The sequence below is a fragment of the Syzygium oleosum genome, unplaced genomic scaffold (genome assembly GCF_021117445.2).
Source record: "Syzygium oleosum isolate NSW1041296 unplaced genomic scaffold, Sole_v2.1 Sole_v2.13, whole genome shotgun sequence".
NCBI lineage: Eukaryota > Viridiplantae > Streptophyta > Magnoliopsida > Myrtales > Myrtaceae > Syzygium > Syzygium oleosum.
This window is the reverse complement of record NW_026607497.1, coordinates 4,744,230-4,767,212: the sequence shown is the minus strand read 5'-3', so window position 1 is coordinate 4,767,212 and position 22,983 is coordinate 4,744,230. Positions and strand designations below refer to the sequence as shown.

Sequence of the window (22,983 nt, the reverse complement as noted above, 5' to 3'; positions counted from 1 at the left end):
ATGCGAGTGAGTTTATTGGTGCCGATGGAGGGGGTGCTTCCACTTATAAAGCCCTTCTGTATTGTGAAGTGATCAAGATCAATACGGGTCTTCTCTAGAAGGACAAAGTCAAAGTCTTCTCAAAATGGCATTATTGGGAGACAGAATTTCCATGGTGGGGTCACTTGGGTGTGGGAAAAACCGCAGTGCCATAGAAATTTCCGATGAAAAAGATTCTCTTGAGACGTCCTTGAACGCGCGATGTCTTGCCACGTGTACAAAACCGCATCGTTCACGGCACTAACAACTCTATTGGACGGTTGCCGAATTTGACTGTCCTAAAAATTCTTTAATTGCATTTTCCCACGGTATTTTTAAATGAGCATAAAAGAATACGCTTTGTCGATACCTCACGAGTCACGATAAAGTATTTACCTATGATAGTGCTCCATTTTGAAAGTCAAACCTCATTGGCCAGTTAAGAGACTTAGAGAGGTTTCTAATCAATAATTAGTAATTTCTCGTGACAAAGCCAGTAAGCGTTTTACAGGATTATTAGGAATTCTTCGTTACAATAAAATTATAACTTTCGAAACCCGTAGAAATCTTTTCACGTCTTCACGTGATTAGTTACTTACATGACCTAATATGCCCGTTATACTAATTGTTCGGAATACTGTAAATTGTTTAAACGTGTATATAATAGGGTCTCATAGGGTGGTGGGGCAGCAAATTAAACATTTATGTGTAAACACAAAATTTGGCATATTTTCCTCTTACGTGAGGAAAAATGTGCCGAAACAATGGATCCACTCAAAGAATAATTAAGCAATGGGGGTATTTCGTCGATCGGGAATATATGTAAATTGTGTTATCTCGTTATCGAAGTACATATTTTGTTTGTTTTGTTTTTTTTAAATGATAAAATGGGAAGAAGCTTGGATGTGAGAGGTCTCTTTGATAAAGATTTTGCAGCCAAGTTATTTGGTGCCGATTTTGTAGTCAATCATGATTTAGGGAGTTCACGATATTCTGGGCCCTTGTTGAGTTGGAATTAGGTGTGAGCCTTAATCATTTTAAGGTTGGAGACACGATGATTGCTCGTGAACTATGTGCTCGTCTAGCTTTATCCATGACCGGGACTCGATAATTAAGCTTGGTGTTCGATGGTTGATACGGTCCTTTTAGACCGAGAAATCATCCTTCTATGAGATGCCATTGACCATAATGGGGGGATGAATACACTAAATACTCTAATTCCACAGAAAAAGAAAAAAAATACCGTAATCATTGTCTTTGTGTGAGAAGTCTTTACGAGTACTAATTTCACCGGAGCGGATATGTCCATTGAAGCTGGCAAGAGTCTGATGTGGAACGCTTGGGCGTAACGATCGCAGTGAAAAATTTTGTTGCTCGTGGTCTAGTTGCAATCGATCAATTGATGGTTCCCAATAGCCAAAAACCTTTTTTGTGTTGGACTGTTGCCCACTTCGTTGAACACATCTAGTTAATCAAATTTAGAGTCTGAAATATTTAATTAGGAAAGCCATATAATGTAATGACCTAATTAGACAAATTAAAGGTCCAAGGGATTTGCATGGCCCTCATAGGCAAGGCACACCATTTCCATTTTTATTTTTTTATTTTGGATCATCGAGGTGCACTACTTGACAATACATCAAATTACATTATCTTAATTACACTCTTTTCACTGTTTTTAAGTCGTATAAATTTCTAATGGATTTACTTTACAAGCATCAAAACGGGCTGAAAAAGTACTGTTAAAACGTGTAAAATACCATCGTCTCTCTAGAAGGCCGGTGAGTGTATCGGTGGCGGAGGACTGGAGGGTGCTTCCACTTATAAAGCCCATCCATACTGTGGTGTGGTCAACGCGAGTGTTCTGTCGAAGGTCAAAGTCAAAGTCCTCTTAAAATGACGTTAGTGGGACACAAAATTTCCATGGTGGGTCACTTGGGTGTGGAAAATTCTTAGTGCCGAAGGAATATTTTCATGGAAAAATCTTCTTGAAACGTGCCGCGCGCGCTGTCTTACCACGTGCACAAGGCCCCATTGTTACCGCACTCACAACTCTTTTTAACAATTGACGAATTTGACTTTCGTAAATTCTTGAATTGCATTTTTTTTTGCTGGTATTTGTAAATGAGCTAAAAAGAATACGCTTTGTCGATGCGTCACGACAAAGTATTACTTGACGAGAATCCTCCATTTCGCAAGTCAAATCTCATTTGTCAGTAAAGAGACTTAGGGAGGTTTATAATCGATAATTAGTAATGCTTTATGACAAAGCTAGTGAGCTTTTTATAGAATTACTAGGAAATCTTCATTACTGTTAGAATATTTAAATATTAAATTATGTATTTTTTTAACAGCTTAAACTTTTAGAATAGTTATATGTAGTTCTATGATACCTAACATGATATCAGAGCAGGAAATCTTAGGTTCAAATCTTTTTAGCCGTCTATTTTTTGCTTCTCTGATGAAATATCTCCACTTTTAGTACTAGACGAAGGAACCAGATTAAACATAAGAGGGAGTGTTAGAATATTTCAATATTCTCTTGCGCACTTTGTCAAATGCATGAGCTCCAGTTAACCAAATTTAGAGTCGGAAAGATATAATTAGAAAAGCCATATAAATTTAATGACCCAATTAGACAAATTGAAGATTTAAGGGCTTTGCATGGTGGTCCTTATGGGCAAGGCACACTATCTCTATTTTTTTTTTTTTTTTTATCATCGAGGAGCATATATAACACATCGAATTACATCATTTCAATTCCACTCTTTTCACTTTTGTGTAATTTTTTTATGGGTTTACTTTACAAACGTCAGAATGGGAACGTGTAAAATACCATCGGTCCCTCTAGGTTTGCCCCACCATCTCAAAAAATCAATAGGTATTATTTTGTAGGATTACAGCGTTATGATTTGTTCGAAGCTATATTCGCTTTTTGTCTTCTACTTCTCTCCGAATTTCGTAGAGCAAGTAATTTGATTTTTTTTTTATTTTACATATGCATGCATGTACAATTTTTTTCATAATTTTTTAAATTCAAATAATATTTGAAGCACTTGGCGATAAACATAAAAATTATCTCTCCGCTTTGCATTAATCAAAACACAAATGCGGTAGCAAAATTCTAAAAGACCTAGTGTAATTTTTGCTACAATCCTTCATTTTTCCATTAAACACACATCGATATATCGAGTATCTATAGCAGAGTCGTTACAAATAGATAGGTCCTATGAACATGATACCAAAGCAAATCCATATATATCCAAGTAATGCCAAGGGCCTTAGCTTGAACGCGTCCTTAATGCCTCGGAACAAAAACATAAAAAAACAATCATAAAAGTGCGATAATGCAGTTTACAATTTCGAACAATCCAAAGATTACGAACATAAGTATTTCATTTCAATTCGGTAACTAAAGCTTGTAACTTCCCCCATTTTCCAAACTTATTATGGCCCAAGCATTTCGACCTTCTTGATAGCCGATATCTCCCTCTTTTTATTTGCCTTTGAAGGCCGAATCTCTATTAGTAGAAAGATTATGTGTTTGATGTGATTTCTTCGGAGAGAAATCTATAACGATCTCATTCCTTTCTTTTTTTATGATATTTTCTCGTGGATTTAATTAGCTTTGACTGGTTGCATTTTTAACTTTTCTCCATGTATTCTGTCATGGAGACAGATTAAGGAAGAAGACAAATTACAAATTAGCGGTGTTCAAGACGGATTAAGGAATTATAACATCTCTATAAGGTTAACTTTTGTTCTCAAATTTGGACAATATGGTCGAAATTTGTAAATCCGTCGTGCCGCTTTAATGCGAAGGAAAATCAAAAAAGGGAAAAAGAAAAATAAAAAGGGAAAAAGAAAAAAGAAATTCCCCAATCACTCCAGAAAGTGGGCCCCACAGATCTCTGACTTGCCAACCCACAGGCCCCACGTGGGCCCACCACCATCCTCACTTCCCCACTTCTCTCCTTCCCCCCTCTGTCTCTCTCTCAATCTGTCGTGATGAATATTTATTTTGATGATGAACATGATGCGTGCTACCAAATTCAAATTGACCGCAATACGCGATGAAATCTCGTCAAAGCGGACGAATCAGATGACACTCGCTCTTCTAGTGGAAAGAGATTAAAAAAATACTATGGCAAAATGTCTTTCGTGTTCAAAGTTCCTGAGCTACTCCAAAGAAAGCTTGAACTCATTCCGAACTTATAAGGATTTGTAACTGGTATTTAAATAGTCTTGCGACTCCAAGTTGAAAACTCGTTCCAAACTTTAAGCCCTATTGAGTTTTGAAAGACTAGTTAAATACTCTCTTAGACTTGCCTCGCTGTAATCCCTTTCTGCAAATTAATTAGGCTATGTTGGGTGAATCGGATGCAACACCGCATAGGGATACACCCAATAAGGATATCTACAATCTAGGAAAAAATAATAGAAAAAGGAAAACACGAAAGAAAAATCGAGCTAGGTTGTGGAAGAAAGAGGGGGAAGGAGAGGGAATGGTGGCCGCTGCTATGAATGGCGACCACCAGCGCGGCGACCACCAGGTCAAGAGTGCCCTAGTAACAATAGTCACCGTTATTCGACAAGCTTAGCGACCACTTTCCTTGTTTTGTCTCTCTCTTTCTATTCGTGATCTATTGGTGCCAGTCATGCCACTGATGCTAGTCTTGAAACCAACAGTGGTGGCCACGTAAGTCTCGCAGGATTGGAGGTGGTCACACCGGGCTTGGGGAGTGATGTGAGCACTATTATGACCCATGCCTTAGTTTTTTTTTTTTTTCTGTGGAAATCTCAAAAGGAAAGTTATATTCTACATTCAATCAGTTATATCCGCTGTACACCACTAATTTGAGTAATGTATATGCACATTCATGAATATTTACCAAACAATATATAGATTATTAGAATGATAGAATCTTATCTTACTTATATTCTTTTTGGTAAAAATGTCAAGATGACCAAATGTAGCCTTAATGCTTTCCTTAAATTCACTGCCCTTTCCATGAGTGGATTTTGGATGACCCAAATGCATTGGGTCAAGTATATCATAATACACCCGTTAATTATATGGATCTCATGTGAAATTCGAATGATTGCTGGTTGAGCTGGACCCAATTTTGTGATCCTGGCTTCTCTCGTTAAATCAAAAGTTAAAGTTTAATGCAGATTGTTGACAAAAGAAAAAGAAAGAAGAAGTTTAACGGAGATGCGAATAAAGGGGCCATCGGTATTATTGCATGATCGGCTAGAAGCTTGATTGTACAAGTATGGACAAGACGTAGAAGATGGAATTTGTCGGTGGGAGTGGAAAGTATAGCCTGTAGCTCTTCTGCAAATTTGCTCGGTTCCTCGGCATCCACAACGCGATTTTCGAAAGTGATTGCAAAGTGTTAATCGATGCCATTCAACAAAAAGGGTATTTGCCACTGGAGTATTCGACCTTTCATCTTGGACACTTCTCCATACTTCGCAGCAACTCGCGATGGAGTTTATCGCGGAACCCATGGACATACAAAATAGCGTTGTTCACGAGCTTGCAAAATGGGTAAAAAAAGAGTCTTCTTTGCTTTATTATGTTCACATAGGCAGTGACTCTTCTTTGGAATATTCTCATTACTTTATGACAATGGAGGGTTTCTTCAGAAAACAAAGTGGGGGACTTGCATTCACATCTGACCATTAAGAAAGATAGATGTTGAAATATGTATATAGAGATTAGTTTACGGGATTTCATTTGTGCACCCATTTTCTTTTAATTTGTCCGAAGAGTATATAAAGTATAGAGATTGGATATACACTTTTTACAACATGGCCACATGTGGTTGGCCAAACAGAACTGGGTCACCGGCAATACCCCGGAGAATCGGGTCACGCTTTACAGGGTAACCCGGGGGACAAAGCTAGGGGTCTACGGGCCGTCCGTCCCTACGTACTCAAATGACTCGCGCCAGTCGAGAATCGTGTGCTTTCCCAAAACGAAAGAGAAACCCCCAACGGCCTACCGACACGTGTCCGCCGCCCCATTCCCCAAAGCTGCTGGCAATCCTGTGGTTTGCTTTTGACCGGCGGGGGAAGACCGGTTGGCAGACGGAATTCGTCTTTTTTTTTTTCTCGTCGTTGTATTTGTGGACAGAAGATTCCTACTTACGCGGCTCCAAAATACTTCTTGAACGAACGAATTTAAAGGAAAAAAACCACTTTTCGATATTTCTCGCATTAGATAAAATTAATCAATAAATAATAAAAAAAAATAGAAATTGACGTGCTTAATAAAGCAACCTCGGGAAAAATTGTTAACGAGGTCATGCTATACAGGGTTAATACCGCCAAATACCCCAAACTGATGTAGCAAATTTACCTCAAACTAATTTTTTGACAACCAAAGATCATAAATCGGTACACCGGTGATAAATTTACCCAAAATTAATTTTTTGACTATCAAAAAACCCCCAAACTGGTACACATGTGGCAATTTAACCCTCCGTTAATTTCCGTTAAATTTTTTCATCAAATTTCTGAGTTGGATGATACGGTGTACTAGTTTGGGGTTTACCCTTCGTTTGTTATAAGTGTACCAATTTGTGTTTTTGTGATATTAACATAATTTAACGGAAGGTAAATTTGTCACAAATGTACCAGTTTGGGGGTATTTTTGTGGTTAAAAAATTAATTTGAAATAAATTTGTCACATATATATCAATTTAGAATTTTTCATAGTATTAACCCCGTTATATAATAACCCCAAAAAAGAATAATTTATTCTCGATATGGTAATGGGCCGTATTCAAGATGGATAGCTGGTTGGCGAGTAAAAGCCAGCAATCGGATGCAATCAATTTTAAAATACACGTGTCAGAATTCTGGCATAGTTTGGGGGGTCGTGTATTGGACTTTCGCCTTTAATGTCTTTTTTCTAATGAACTCGTAATTTATGGGGTCGTAGTTAAAATAGAAATGGTACAAGAGAGCGACAAAGTTATCTTCTTGCTCCCCATCCTTTTAATTAGCTAGTTGGATCCACCGATACATTAAGCTGTATCGTCTATATTTTTAATTGGGGATGTACGTTAGTTTAGGTGTTTGTATTATTGTATTTGTCTTTGATGTGTACATAATAAGGTCTTATAGGGTATCGAGGCACTGAATCGAACATTTACTATTTGATTACGCAGATACACGATTTGGTGTAATTTTTCACGTATATCATAGAAAAGGTGTCGAAATAATGGATCGACTGAAAATATGACCGAGTTAATGGAGATATTTCTTAGGTCTTGAATATACGTGAAGTGGGTTTTCTCGTTAGCAAAGTACTTTTTTTTTATTTTCTTTGTTTCTTTTCTGGTTGAAAACGGGAGGAGAAGCTTGGATGTGAAAGCGCTCATCAATTGAAATTTTGCTGGGGAAGTTGTTTGGTGCGGATTTTTGTTGTCAAGTCATGATTTGTGGAGTTTACAATATTCTCCAAGACCCTTTTGTTGAGTTGGAATTAGGCGTGGTCCGTAATCATTTTAAAGGTTGGAGACACGATGATTGCTCGTGAATAATATTCGTGTTGCTTTTTATCCATGACCGGGACTGGATGATTAAGCATTTGCGTTCGATGGTTTTTGCTTTGATGATGCTTTTGGACCAGGAAATAATCCTTTGTACGTGATGCTATTTGATTTCAATAGGGGAAAATACACTCAATACTATAAGAAGAAATTGCCCGCAATCATTAGTCTTGTGGGCGAAGTTATTGCAAGTATTAATTTCACTGGTGCCCTTATGCCCATTAAAACTGGTAAGAGTCTTGCGTGGAAAGCTTGGGACCATTGAGTTGCGATCTTTGCTCGATTCAATTCGTATAGATCTCTGATGGGTTTACTTCACACGCATCAGAGCGGGCCGAAAAAGCGCCAATAGAATGGGTGCGTCACCATTGGTCTTTCCACTTTTGCCAAGTGCCATCAATCGGGCATGGATTTTAATTTCCTTTTATTTGTTTATGTGGTTTTATTTTTATTTTTTTGAATTTTGAATCTTCCTCCCTCTCTCTCCCCTACAGATTTTTTCTTCTTCTTCTTCTTCCTTAAATCCTACTAAATCAAAAACTCACAAAATTTAACAACCCCAACAATGCGAAAAATATGATTTGTACCACCTCGTAACCACCAACTAAGTGGCTATGGTCGTGAGCTCGAAGGTTGAGTGGCCATGGCCTAGAATTTCGTTGCTCGAAAAGATCTTGCAGCCATAACAGCATCGAGTTCAAAGTTCAAGTTGCCATGATTGCAATAAGCTCAAATCGAGTGGCCATGGTCATGAGCTTGAGTAGGCAGTGGCATTTGCAAGCTTGAGCATGAATGGCCCTAGTGGCCGGGAGCTTAGAGCTTTAGTTGGTAACTATGATCGTTGTAATGGACTCTCCCATCTCTCTCTCTCTTTCAATTTGTTTTTTATTTTTTATATTGCTTGACGTGGTGCCAATTTGGTACCACGTAAATTGAGCAAGTCATAGCTAGACATGTGTATAAGTGTGTCCGTGTCAATTATCGGTCGGTCTATGTCGGCAAAAATCGACCATCAAAAGAAAAAGTATAACCCAAGAAGTGCTCGACGTTTTTTAAAAAGTAGATGAGTGATTTTCGAAAAGTAAAAAAAAGAACAGTAGAGAAATGATTTTGATTTTTGAGTTAATAATAATGACCAATTGTGACATTACCCATTTCTTTATCATTATTATTTTTTGCAATTGCTAGCTTTTGCTGGCCCGGCCGGCGCACCCTCAAGCCTAAGAGGTAGGGATCGGAATCCGTACCTACCCCGTCCAAATGGGATCGGTAGCTAATTAGGCGAAGCCTAAGTCGACTGATAGGAACTTATCTTAGATCCACTTTGCTAGGGAAAATTCTTTTCGTCAAAACATCGTCGATCTCAGTATACAAAGTACAATTTGTATAGTAAGCTACACATATTGACACATTCAAAGTAAATTCACCAGACAAATGATGGTAGATATGTTTGGATATTACCAAACTTGTTGTAGAGGTAAACTCGTAAGTAGCCATTTCTCCGCTTCGGAAATCAATTCCTTCGCCTCATTTTGGCGACACGCTCATTTCTCAAATTAGAAGTATGCTCGAGCATTTTCGACGGGTCAAGATTCTCCATAATTTCAGGAGGGAAATGCACGTGCAGATTGGCTAGCAAAATTGGGTTATCTAACCATTATAGAGTCTGCCGATAGGTTTGCTTCTTTTGTCGTCAGGGCATAATATTGGATCATGTTTTATCACGAGAGTAACGATGTGATTTTCGGATTCTTATCCCTTTTCTTATAAAAAAAAAGAAGGGAAAATACGTCGCAATGGAGCAAGATCTGGATGAGAAAGCGACGCGACATGACATTGCCATCCTCATCCCCGGCCCAGCAATACCAAAACCAGCCTACCAATTCCACCAAATCAAAACTCAGATACAAAGCCATTAGGGACTGCTGAGCAATACAGCGGAGGGGGTGGTGGGTGGGTAGGTCGTGGAATACCAGCTTCTGGAGCATCGCGACGCGCACTTACAAAAGTCCTAAACAACTTCCCCACGAATTCGCCCACCCTTCCCACGCCATCTCCGGGAATCGCAGCCACACATTACCGCCCCCTCTTCCTTTCTATTTGTCCTTCTCTCTTTTTCTTCTTCTTTTCTCGGCTTTTTGATGGAGAACCGCGGGGACGATGAGGTGCGCACAGCACGGAATAGCGTTGGGGAGGTTCGGGTCGGTCAGATCTTTCGATTCTTTATCTTTTTTTTTTTTTTCAATTTTTTCAGAAATAAAAAAGATATAATAGAAATGATTTCCGATATGGGGAAAAGGGGAAGAGGGATCACCACCGGTGCATTTCGGCCATGATTTGTCGCATCGAGTGGTGGTGGGTGTGGGTTTTGGCCTTTACGGAGCCAGCTGTTCCTCCCCCATTGGGCCCAAGCACCGCCACCCTCGAGAAAATATTGCATGAGTGGAATACTCCACGTCAGCAATACACAACTCCATTGAGCGAGTGACACGTGGCAAGCGGGCCCACAGATCAGATTTATTAAAAAATCTCACTCTTTCCCTTCTCTCTCCCAACCTCCGTTAACTCTCCTCCGTTAGTGCTCAAATATTCACTTTTCACCTCCTGGTTTCTCTCTCCTTTACTCCTCCCGCTCAAAATTCCTCGCGCTCGCGACTTCCTTTTCCTTCCTCCCCGACTTCCTCTCCCTTCCTCCCCGACTTCGCATCCTTTGGTCGTGAACCCGCCGCGCCTACGCCGGTTGCCTCCGCCGTCCCCTTCTAGAAAACCCATTTGCTCTCTCTCTCTCTCTCTCTCTTTCCTCCTCGAAGCGCGGCTCTTTTTGTGGACCGCGCCTCTGCCTCCGCCGGTTTCCTCCGTCGTGGCCTCCCGGAGCCCATCGGTGGCTCAGATCCTGACCACGCGGCCGCCTCCGCCTACGCCGTCGCGTCGCCGTCTCCTCCGAAGCCCTCCATTGGCGATTCGTCCTCTGCCACTCTCTCTCTATCCCAAGAAACGGCTCCGCTCTGCTCTCTGTGACGAGCCGCGCCTCCGCCGTCGCCTCCCGCAGCCCCTTTGGAGATCTCGGGCTTCGACTCGCCCTCTGCGTTACTTCCCGAAGCCCCATTCTCAGGTTAGAGTTTTGCATGACTTGAACTTCCCGTCGTTTTTGCCCTAAAGTGAAGATTGGTGGCTCAGATCTCGACCACGCGGCCGCCTCCGCCTACGCCGTCGCCTCCGAAGCCCCCCATTTGGCGATTCGTCCTCTGCCCTTCTCTCTTTGTCCCGAGAAACGGGTTTGCTCGGCTCTCTGTGACTAACCGCGCCCCCGCCGTCGCCTCCCGAAGCCCCTTTGGCGAGCCCTCGGTGGAGGAGCTAGCGCTGGTGGTGGTGATGGTGGGGTCGAGGTGTGCGCGTTCAACAATCGTGGCGCGGGCCGGAGCTCCGTGCCCGCTGACAAGTCAGAGTACACGTGAGTCCGATTGACGCATATGGTGAGCTTTCTAGTTCGTTTGAGTGTGTGCTGCTTCGTGGAGTTTCTTGAATCGGGAGCGTATTCACAAGAGAATGGTTGCCAGTTGGTACAAAGCTGAAATGCAGCTTCAGCTTTCCTCGGACTAATCGTGGACATTGGATGGCTTTCTTAGTTTTTTAGTTTGATGATAATTTGGTGCTGTTCCGAAAACATTTTAACGAAAATTGACTTTGACTTTCGATGTGATTTCTGGAGCAGGACAAAGATTATGGCGAAAGATGTGATTGCTGTACTCGATCACCTGGGATGGGAAAGAGCCCATGTCATTGGCCATTCAATGAGTGAGTCTTGAATGACCCAAATTTCATGGATGCTTATTTGGCTCTGTGGTTCATATGAGAAATTAAAACAACCATTCTGATTGCAATTTCTGGATGCCTGGATTTATCTGGCCATTTTTTAAACTTAATAGTGAACTAAAAATCACATCCATGACATGTCTACTTGTGAGTCCAGATCGGGTTCCTGTTTGTTTCAGGGTGACTAACTGCCCTCTTTTGCTGTCAAAACAGGAGCTATGATCGCTTGCAAGTTGGCTGCCATGGTGCCCAACAGAGTTTTATCTTTAGGATTGCTCAATATGACTGGTGGAGGTTATGAATGTTTCCTAAAGGTATTGCATTCATTTTAGTATGCGATGGTCCTTCCTTTTTTCTCCATGCAAACTAAAAGGGGAAAGAATGTTCTTCCCAGTTTCTTTTATCATTAAAAGAACCATTTGTTTGTGTGGGTGTTCGCCATTCAGTACTTTACAGACAGGTTGTTCATTTATTGCATGCTGAGCCTGTTCCATGCTCCTATCCTTTGCTTTAACCACATGAACAAGAGGAAATGGATTTTTTTTACTAATATACTGCTTAGAAAGGAGCCGTTATGAACTTTTACTGTTTGGTTACTTGCCGATTTTAATCCATGTCAAGAATGTTCCTTATTAATGTTTGCGCGTAGTAGTAGAAGTTGCTTTCACAGTTTGCATCTCTGGAATGTCCCAATCACAGCTACCATACAAAATCATTCAGATGGAAAAATCTTCAAAAGATCTCATTGCATCATTTGAATATCCCAGCCGTAGCTACTGCACAAAATCATAGAAATGACTATTTTTCAAAAGATCTCTCGTTGATTAGCTACAGGAGTCCTTTTCCTTGTGAAAATGAGAAGCAATGCAGAGGCATAGGACTTAACCTTGGATATTGTGCAGGAACAATGATTTTTTGAAATAGAGATTGTAAGAAAGATCAATATCTAGCGAGAGCCTTTTTGCATCACAGTTGCAGTCTTCCTGAGATGATTCCGTGTTTTCATCTAGGCAAAAAAGGGTCCTCTCACAGTTTGCCTTTTAATGGTGAAACTGCTTATTGTTCACTTGAATCCATTCATATTCTGTATCTTGACCTCACCATATGATGGAACATTGTTATTGGGGGAAGTGGAAGCTGTTTTGACTTTCCTCAAGGAAATTGGTTTCATTTTTACTTTCCCAAAGAAATTCCCATACTTGTTTTAAGTAGCTACTCGTGCTATTTACCATGTGAATTAAATTAGTTTTGATGATGCAATTGCATTGTCAATTAAAACAAAAAAAATTGAATCCAGTGCTGATATTGCACTTGATCCACTATTTGAGTGGTCTAACAATGATCTTTTGATTTGCGTAGATTGACCGGCGAACCATCTCAATTGCAATCCGCGTTTTTAGGGCTAAAACTCTGGAACAAAGGGCTGCTGTTGATTTGGATACCCACTACTCAAAAGTAGGCAGTACTTATGTACTTAAACCATCATTGTAAAATCCACTGCATCCTCCTTTCATCTCTGTCAAAGGAGAAACGCTTAATCTTTCTCCATCCCAAAAGAAAGAAGGATTTCAGGAGAACAATTAGTTGTTCTGTGATAGTATGAATAAATGACTCCCAAGTAAATTCATTTGTGTTCTTATGATTGGAGTCTTTCTTTTGGAACATGGAAGTGCGTCGATGTGTTAGGCTTCCACGGACAGAGGTTTCAGATAATCTGAGAGAGAGAGAGAGAGAGAGCAATCCACAGGGTAAAGCCATTGGTCTATTTTTCTTTCTATTATGGAAGCGTAATGTATTATGTGCAGGAATATCTTGAGGAATATGTTGGATCTAGCACCCGGAGGGCAGTTCTCCACCAAGTAAGAAATCTTGAAAAATCTCAAGTTTCTTTGGTCTAGCATTAACATAATGGAGCAAAATCTACACGGCCTTAGTAACTCCTGTGTTATTTAGAGACTTCCTGAGGGTTTTTTAAGGTTTAGTAAGTGTTTATGTCTACGAGTGTTGTTTAGGTTTAAATGCACAACAATGCCATATAAACAAGTGCCAAACTATCATTGAGTTTTCCTATCCTTAGGATTTCCAGAGATGCATTTTACTTTGGTGTTCATAGTTAGATGGACCTACCTCTGAATAACCATGGTACAATATTTTTTCACTTATGACTATACACCTTTGCTTAGAGTTCATTGAAACTGGATGAACTTTATAAGAGATTACTTCACTGAAAATTGCCATTTTGTGTTGAAGTCAATAATTGGCTTTTGACTAGGTTAATTTTATAATTTTAGTATAAGATTGATAACTTGACTAAGGACTGGATCCTATCACTTGCAGGAATATGTAAAATGTATTACAACAATGGGACTGCAGTCTAACTATGGCTTTCAGGGTTAGATAAATGCTTGCTGGAAGCATAGAATGACAAGAACAGAGATACAATTCTGTAACTTCTTTCCTGCGGCATCTTTGTTTTGTCTAGGACTCTTCATCGGGAGTGCGCTGTTGGCATCAGATTACAGAGAGGTGTATACCTACTCTTCTTAGTTCTACAGATAATCATGTTTTTTCACTGTTACTCGGTTCCGGTAGTTTATATGCTGGATGTTGCGAATGAAATTGAAAATGTTTTGCAGAAATTCTCAGGATGGGATTGGAGGATAATTGATAAATCACAGAGCTCTAACACCAGCACTTGTGCGGTATGTCATCCTTCCATCCAGTGCTTGTTATTAGAGAATGGCAGTTTTGAACCTCATCACTTTCAATTTAATTGTGCCATGCCAGATGTCTCACTTGTTGCTTAATAGCTTATTTGTGTTTTCATTTCAGAATCGATGCAGACCATGTGGAAGTGAGGCCTTACCAGAAGGTATTGTTCCCATTTCTTCTGATTTGGAAATGAGGCCGTTATGGGATTCTGCAGAGGAAAAACAACAACCTGAAATGACAATAGTTTTTTCAATGTAGAAGATATAACATCATAGTTCTGAACATGCATTAACTTGCTTGATCTTTGGACAGGGCTCTCTTAGTTCTTCGTCTAACTTGTTTGCCGTGGCTGTTGGAATCAAGCAAAAGGATCTTGTGAATAAAATTGTTACAAAGGTGAGGAGACTTTTCTGGCTGTTGCTTAGCCTATTTTTATCGAGCTTTTTTCCAGGCTAACTGTGTCAATTTTCACTTTGCAGTTTCTGGCAAATGATTTTGTGGTGATGCTTTTCCACTATGATGGTGTTGTTGATGAGTGGAAGGACTTAGAATGGAGTGATCGCGTCATACATGTATCTGCATTTAACCAAACTAAATGGCAAGTGGTCTTTTCCTTCCGACCCCGGTAATGATCATTCACAAGTCTCCTAATGGATCTTCAATCTTGTTCTACATGACTAGGTGGTTTGCCAAACGTTTCCTGCATCCAGATATAGTTGCAGAATAAGAGGAAGGTGAGGTCGCAAGTGGTATTAGGATGTTGAGGATGGGAATGAAGATGACATATCGAAGTTGCAAGAAGACGGGACACAATAGTTTAACATGCCCCACTAAGAAGGCTGGGTTAGTGGCATCACAAACACCATTGTCTAGGCAAAAACTTCCGGTAAGTACTTCCATTTTGTTAGATTTACATTTTTACTAACAACGATTTTTAAATTAATGAAATCTTATAATATTAGGTTAAGAGTAAAAAGTGCTAGAGAGGACAAGAGACAAAGAATTGATACACAAGCACAGGTTGAATCAACATCACTAGAAGCTGAAGTTGAAGTTCCAGTTAAAGTAGTAAGGCCATCAAGAAAGAAAAAAAATATTGAAAGGACGCAACTCTGACCTATAAGAATGATAGCCATTTGTGGGGGTTGGGTTTAGGGAAGTGATGTGGCTGTATTTTTTTGTTGATGATGGGTTCAGGGAAGTGATGTGGTTGTTTTTGTTCTTTTGTTGCTGATGGATTCAGTGAATAAGATGTTGACTATTCCATTATGCAATGATCGTGGGAAAGATAGTCTAGTTATGGCTTCTTTGTTATGATAACATGGGATTTCATCTTCTTCAATCCAATTCTTGGTTGACTGTTTCAGCAAAGATTGTCTGGTTATGACTGTTTCTGGAAAGATAGTCTGATTTGTTCAAGCGAAAAATCCTACTTGATCCACTCTGCCCTCTATTTTAGCAATTCCCATAAACTACATAGCACCTCCTCTGTTTCTGCCCTCTGGTTCGGGTGAGGAGGTCCCTTGTGGTGAGCTTGTCAATGTGAGTGAACTGATTGGCTTTGTTATTTCTATTTGGCTTGGTTTGTATCTGCATTACAGTGGAAAGGCCAATTAGATTCTATTTTTCATAAGCCATTGTGTAATTGGTTAATAGTGGATGGAATTGTTGCGACATGGAGATTAGATATACTCACTGCTCTTTAAGTAGTGTAATTGTCTGCAAGATGGATGCCATTTTGTGTTATTTTGCAACTCTCTTCACTTGTTAGTAAGATTGGGAGAGAATGGAAAACAGAACTCAGGATTTAGAGAGAGAACTTGTAATATTTGGAAAAAAAAAAATCAACAAGCCAATAAGTCAACAAAAGCTACAGTGGACATCTTCTGATTTTTAAAGGGGCCGAGAGCTGTCGAGAAAGAAAAGAAAAGAGAGGAAAGGAATGAGGAAGAAGAAAAAGAGAAAACAGAAGAGGATTTTGCACCGCGAGGGTCTCGCTAAGCCGATTCGACTTCGATTAGCAATGTCCAGTAAGAATTCACACCCCTCGTTTGTTCAATCGGAATATTTTTCCGAGTTAGGGCTCATATTTCAGAATTATGTGTTATTTGACCGGCGAAGTTCGATTTTTGAGTCGTTGAGCTACATATATATGTAGAATTGGTAGTTTAGGGTGTTGCGGGACTGTGGGATTTTACGGAACCCGATTAGGACTTACGGTTTGCCAGATATGAATTTTTGAAGTTGAGCGCGTGCAGTGAACAGTGCGCGACCAGCGGCTTTTAGGCCGATTTTCGTCCGCTTTCGGATCGATTTTGGAACGGCCAAGTAAGGGTTCTTGTAGTACTTCAAATGGGCTTTCTTTTAACTATAAGCTTGCTTGGAACAGAGTTTAGTGGAGAAAGTTACGGTGCAACTAAATTTCCTGCTTAAGCTTCGCGTTGCGGATAGTTTGGCTAGTCTTTGTGCCCATTTATGTGTTATTCAAGTGGCGAAATCCGATTTTTTAGTCATTGAGCTACGTATATATATAAAATTGGTAGTTTAGGATGTTGCGGGACCGTGGGATTTTATGGAACCCGATTACGACTTACAGTTTGCCTGATATGAATTTTTGAAGTTGAGCGTGCGTAGTGAACAGTGCGCGATCAGCGGCTTTTAGGCCGATTTTCGTCCACTTTCGGCTCGATTTTGGGACGGCCAAGTTAGGGTTCTTGTAGTGCTCTGAATGAGCTTTCTTTTAACTATAAGCTCGCTTGAAATGGAGTTTAGTGAAGAAAGTTATGGCGCAACCAAATTTCGCGCTAAAGCTCCGCGTTGCGGACAGTTTGGTTAGTCTTGTGCCCATTTCTTTTCTTACTCCTCTAATTTATGTATATCCATGTACTTATGTGGAGATGTGAAAGGCATATTGACACAAAACAAACTTGGCAATATTGCACGAAAGAATTGCTAAAAGCTCTAAATCCGTGCAAGGAACATTGAAATTAAGATTGCGGAGATATACAACATGAAGAAACTAATATTCAGACCTCAAATGTGGAATTCATTTACTAAAAAGGATGCTCTAACTTGTGGAAACAGACCTTATCCCGAATAGGATGCTAAATTTTTCATCCATCTGGTCATTTTGTTAAGTCCCAATGAAGAATTTCCCATCTTTCACTCCAGAAGCAGACCTTAATTCAAAACATAATCGTTTTTTGGGTCAATTTTCTTGATAGACAAGATTAACACACAGTGCTTGCCTGTTTTAAGCAACATAACGCTTTTTACCTAAAGTATGCCAAACAATATTAGCTTTGCTTATTCTGACGCAAGATAAACCCACACATGATCATAAAACACCACGAATTGTGATCATTTTCAACTCTAGTCACGACAAATGTAATTGCTATAGGTAATGCACCCTTCTACGACATATGGGTGTACCAGCTTCCAATGCTGCCACTCTCTCTCTTTTTTAGAAAAGAAACTCCATTCATACAAATTGATAATGCACATAGATGGATCCAACGAAGTGAGTAAGGATGAATCAGAGAAAAACAGTCACACCCAAGTGCAACACTAAAAGAATGAAATCCACGGTAATAATTGGAAAGACAAGGATCTAAATAGAACTTTAAAAATCATCAAACTCCGTCTTTCTACCGGACGAAACAGTAAGTTCCAAAACAAACAGAAACAAGTAGGCAAAAATAATCTAACATAGTTACTAAAGACACAAAGAACACCAAAATTTGTGTACTCTTTAGTGTTCTTCATCACGGGTCTCACTTCTTTGCCTTGTTCAATACCCTGAAAGCCCAATAAAATTCTATAAGATAAATCCAACTGTGGATAAAGAGAAATCTGCCCATTTTGTTGCATATACTAACTCAGCTGCAAGTGCTGTAGCTGGTGGTGCTGCTGCTGGCTTCTCACCAGGTCCCTGTTCAATTTAGACAAGGGAATCAATTTAGAATCCACCTATGATACATAAATACATTTTCAGTCTAGTATAGTAGAGCTTGTAATTTTGCTAGCTTGAATCAAAACCAATCATCTTCAATATATGCATGAGTTCATGCATTCTGGACCCAAATACTAAATTGTGAGACGACGCCATACGAACTTGTTCCTTCGGATCATTCTTGAAACTTCACACTGATACTTCACACCAGTTGACAGGTTCAAATCACTCTTGATCTGCACATTGCTGAACAAATATTATAGGTGAATGAGCCTCCGATCACTAAATGGTAAGTCAAAATACCAATGATTTCATTATAAGTAGCAGCCCAAAACAAATGGTAAGTCGAAATACCTTTGATCATGAATGAGCCTCCGATCACTGAAGCTGCATATTGGATATTTTCCGATGACCCAACCGAATCTCTCATATTTCTTTTCTTGATCAGATGACCCAACCGAATACCCCTCACAATTACACAAAAAAGTCCGCCGGGTTATTTTCACCTTTTCTATTTTTAACCGCATTACCCTTTCTCACTCCAAATCCTTTGTTGATATGCTTATGATATGCTTCAAGTTCATTTGAGAAAACCATCCCATGCATCACAAATTATGTTTTATGAGTAAAGAATTACCTCTAAGTCAGTCATTTGATATCTTTACAAGTGCAAAATAACTGAGGTGGTGAGAGACTATGAAGTTCCCTCCTAATGAAATAAAAAACAAACATTTTTAGAACACAATCACTCACACAAACATTTTTAGAGCACAATCAGCAAAATATACAAGCATGGGATTTATTTAGGGACCCAATGTAATTACTAAACTCCACATCGTCATCAATAACGAACGGAAAATCGAAATTAACGATATTGGGGTTTAATCTCTTACTTACTGCCAAACAAGAAAAATCATCTCAATGGGGTATCATGGACTTATGTCTTTCCCTCATTGGAGCCACACCTACTTTTCCTTAGACAGTTTTATGTCTAGAAAAAAAGATTCAAGGAAAGTTCATATCTTATGCATTAATCCATTGTGTCTAAATGAAGTATCCGGACAAGCTATTAAAAAACCAATAAATTTGGCAAATCGATCACCATGTGTACCATAGAATGTCTATATTCTATACACAATTTTCAGGATCAGCTACACTTTTATAGTCACCGTTGTCATTCCAAAATCCCTAACATTAACATATCACGTTGAATATTGGCTTTAACCACACTAACCACAGCAGAAGTGCTCCACAACCAACAAAAACAATCAACTATTGATTCATTAGATTAGATATCCAATGATTTTCAATTGGACAAAGCAGCAAAGCCAGCCACCCAGACAACACAATTTACAAGTTAACATCTAACAAATTCATTCTAGCTACTATTTCTAAGCTTTGAGTTCCACTAAGATGCGACTCTACTGGTACATCGGTACATCCACTCAAGACTGTCTATTGTTTGCAGATAAGCCCAACAAATAAACATAGTAGCCCAAATAGGTTGCAGTACATTGCTCGCAAATACATCCTATATTATGGATTTCTCACAAGAGAAATGATTAGGATATTGAACTTTGGCAATAAAAGGAAGAGTTAAAAAATTGCCTGTTTCTCCCGCGACAAATGAGCACGTTCAACAGCAGGCATTTCTTCCCACCTCAAAACCTAGTGTTACAGAGATATCACACGAAGGAATTATTAAGTTTTTAGTGCAAATATTAGTGGTACTAAATGTTGGAGTTTGTGCTATTGTCCACAAACTTCCGATGATATCTTAATGCTAATTAAAGAAACGATAAAAGTACTCACATATTGTGCATAGTGAATCGCATCATCAAACTTCAAGCAACATTTCAATGCATGCAGGAGATCCTGGATTATCATGTATGAAACATTTCAGGGACAATGAAAGTAAAATCAAAGGAAGTAGATGGGCAAACTTACATATAGGAAATTTGTGACGTAAGCTATACACCCAAATTTACATATACAAGAAAAACGAAAGGCGTAGTTCAAGTGTATCCTATCCACATTTACATTGATTCAATGGATACACTTGTCTTATCAAATTGAGTGAAAACTTGAAGATTCTCATTTTTGCTTGTTAATTGCAAGAGGCATAATCACCCTGTAAGTACCAGCTACCTCAACAAATATCTGAAAAAGTTGAAGAAATGCGTTACTGAAATGTCTAGCTAAATCATCATCGACTTGAGTTGATCTTCCAGGACCATTACCATTTATATTTGAATCAGCTAGAATTTAACTTAAAAGAGCTCCTAAATTGCCTTGAGCAAGGTAAGGCCAATAGCACATGAGTTCCATTTTTTCCTCGTATGGATTTTCCGTGATGATGTTCCTCCATCTTAACTCAGATATCAGATAGTAGATAAAAGCATCCATGTACGCAATCTCTGTTTTGGCTTTCTCGATGTCCTCCTCATCAAGTAATAGAAATCCAAATGGATCATTGCCTACTTCAACTTCCGTGGATGCAAGATAAAGGAACATAAGCTGTTAGAGGCATGGTGCGTCTGATCTAGTTTCCTTGACAGTTTACAGATGGACGACAATAATTCTTGAAACGCAAACAACATGGAGGGCCCTGATTTTCAGTGTTACAAAAAGTACGGATAAATTTACATGACCTTGTGCTTGTTCTTATTGATCCTCGGCCGCTCATTGATCACAAAACCAAACTGCAAAAGGGGGAACTCAAGATAAAAAATATAAAAAAAGCCAGTTATTTAAACATAATTAGATCCACACTTGAATTGACTACAATTAACAAAAATGCCGGACGTGAACATAACCAATTTGCAGAAAATAGACTAATTGATGCGCTTAACGAATAGAGCTCAATAATCTCAAAGCAGTGCAACTAAAAAGATCCCTTTTATATTTTTGCAGATGAAATCCAATGAAGAGACAACCTATGATGCTTGCATCTATTTTCTCCCGCACAAGAACAAAAATGGTTGTCTGTGGCATTATCCACAGATTGCACTCAAGAAACATGCCTCATGTTCTTCGAACAAAATCAATAGAGAGCGTAAGAATGAGCACAGGCCACATCTTTCATTTAGCACACAGTCATAACAAGCACAAGCATTATCACCCATTCACCAAACGAACCTCAAGCTGATTATTTGACAAATTAAGCATGACCAATCCGATAATCTGCCCGAACGCCAAAAAAACATAATAATAGGGAACCTGTTGGGGGCGCGGTTAGTCACAGAGAGCCGAGCAAACCCGTTTCTCGGGACAAAGAGAGAAGGGCAGAGGACGAATCGCCAAATGGGGGGCTTCGGAGGCGACGGCGTAGGCGGAGGCGGCCGCGTGGTCGAGATCTGAGCCACCAATCTTCACTTTAGGGCAAAAACGACGGGAAGTTCAAGTCATGCAAAACTCTAACCTGAGAATGGGGCTTCGGGAAGTAACGCAGAGGGCGAGTCGAAGCCCGAGATCTCCAAAGGGGCTGCGGGAGGCGACGGCGGAGGCGCGGCTCGTCACAGAGAGCAGAGCGGAGCCGTTTCTTGGGATAGAGAGAGAGTGGCAGAGGACGAATCGCCAATGGAGGGCTTCGGAGGAGACGGCGACGCGACGGCGTAGGCGGAGGCGGCCGCGTGGTCAGGATCTGAGCCACCGATGGGCTCCGGGAGGCCACGACGGAGGAAACCGGCGGAGGCAGAGGCGCGGTCCACAAAAAGAGCCGCGCTTCGAGGAGGAAAGAGAGAGAGAGAGAGAGAGAGCAAATGGGTTTTCTAGAAGGGGACGGCGGAGGCAACCGGCGTAGGCGCGGCGGGTTCACGACCAAAGGATGCGAAGTCGGGGAGGAAGGGAGAGGAAGTCGGGGAGGAAGGAAAAGGAAGTCGCGAGCGCGAGGAATTTTGAGCGGGAGGAGTAAAGGAGAGAGAAACCAGGAGGTGAAAAGTGAATATTTGAGCACTAACGGAGGAGAGTTAACGGAGGTTGGGAGAGAGAAGGGAAAGAGTGAGATTTTTTAATAAATCTGATCTGTGGGCCCGCTTGCCACGTGTCACTCGCTCAATGGAGTTGTGTATTGCTGACGTGGAGTATTCCACTCATGCAATATTTTCTCGCCACCGTCCCCCCTTCCTCGCCTTATCCTCCATCATTGTATGTCTCCCATCAAAACAAAACTAGTTCGTATCCGTTTTAAAATTACTAATTCACTTGTTATGCACGTAATAAAAAAATAGGATCAGTATCACGAAAAATTTAACAATAATTTATCTCAAAACTAATTTTTTAATCACCAAAAACCCTAAATCAGTACACTTGTGACAAATTTACCTTCCGTTAAATTGGATTAATATCACGAAAAATCATAAATTAATAAATCTGTGACAAACAGAGGGGTAAAATCCTAAATTGGTACACCTGTCAACTGCCACGTATTATTTAACTCAGCAATTTGATGGTAAAATTTAACGTAAACTAACGAATAGTAAATTTGTCACGTGTGTATCAATTTGGGTTTTGGTGGTCAAAAAATTAATTTGAGATAAATTTATCATAAGTGTAGCGGTTTGAGATTTTTCGTGGTATTAATCGTAAAGAATAATCCTTCCATTAAACATTACAGTAGTTTCCGGTCAGTGATCCCCAAAAACTTGCTGTAAATTTCTCTTGACTATTGTAAGTTTTCGTATGCAAAGTTCATTTAGTGAACATTTGACCTCAAAAGATGAGACAAGCCGATCAAAAATAACTCCATTGGATCGAACGTGCGTGTCAAGGCTACGAGCCTGAAACGAAAAAAAGAAAAATAAGAGACTTCCCAAATTAAAAAAGAAAAAAAAAGAAAAGATATTGTCCCACCTTTAAAAAAAAAATAACCCTAGGGCAAAGTAACGCCTTAGAGCGAACTGGCTGGAAGATCCAACTTGCAGA

General features: G+C 39.9%; 1 long non-coding RNA gene and 1 pseudogene across 1 annotated transcript; one reads left to right on the top strand and one right to left on the bottom strand.

The window, feature by feature from the left end:
* Window positions 1–10,885: 10,885 nt before the first annotated feature.
* Window positions 10,886–14,835, top strand: LOC115668766 (uncharacterized; annotated as a pseudogene).
* Window positions 14,836–17,699: 2,864 nt separating this feature from the next.
* LOC130139728 (uncharacterized) lies at window positions 17,700–18,460 on the bottom strand. The gene is made up of 2 exons (XR_008817829.1): window positions 18,147–18,460; window positions 17,700–18,039 (listed from the first exon to the last, which is right to left on the bottom strand). It is a non-coding gene; the product is annotated as an uncharacterized LOC130139728 (long non-coding RNA).
* Window positions 18,461–22,983: the final 4,523 nt, after the last annotated feature.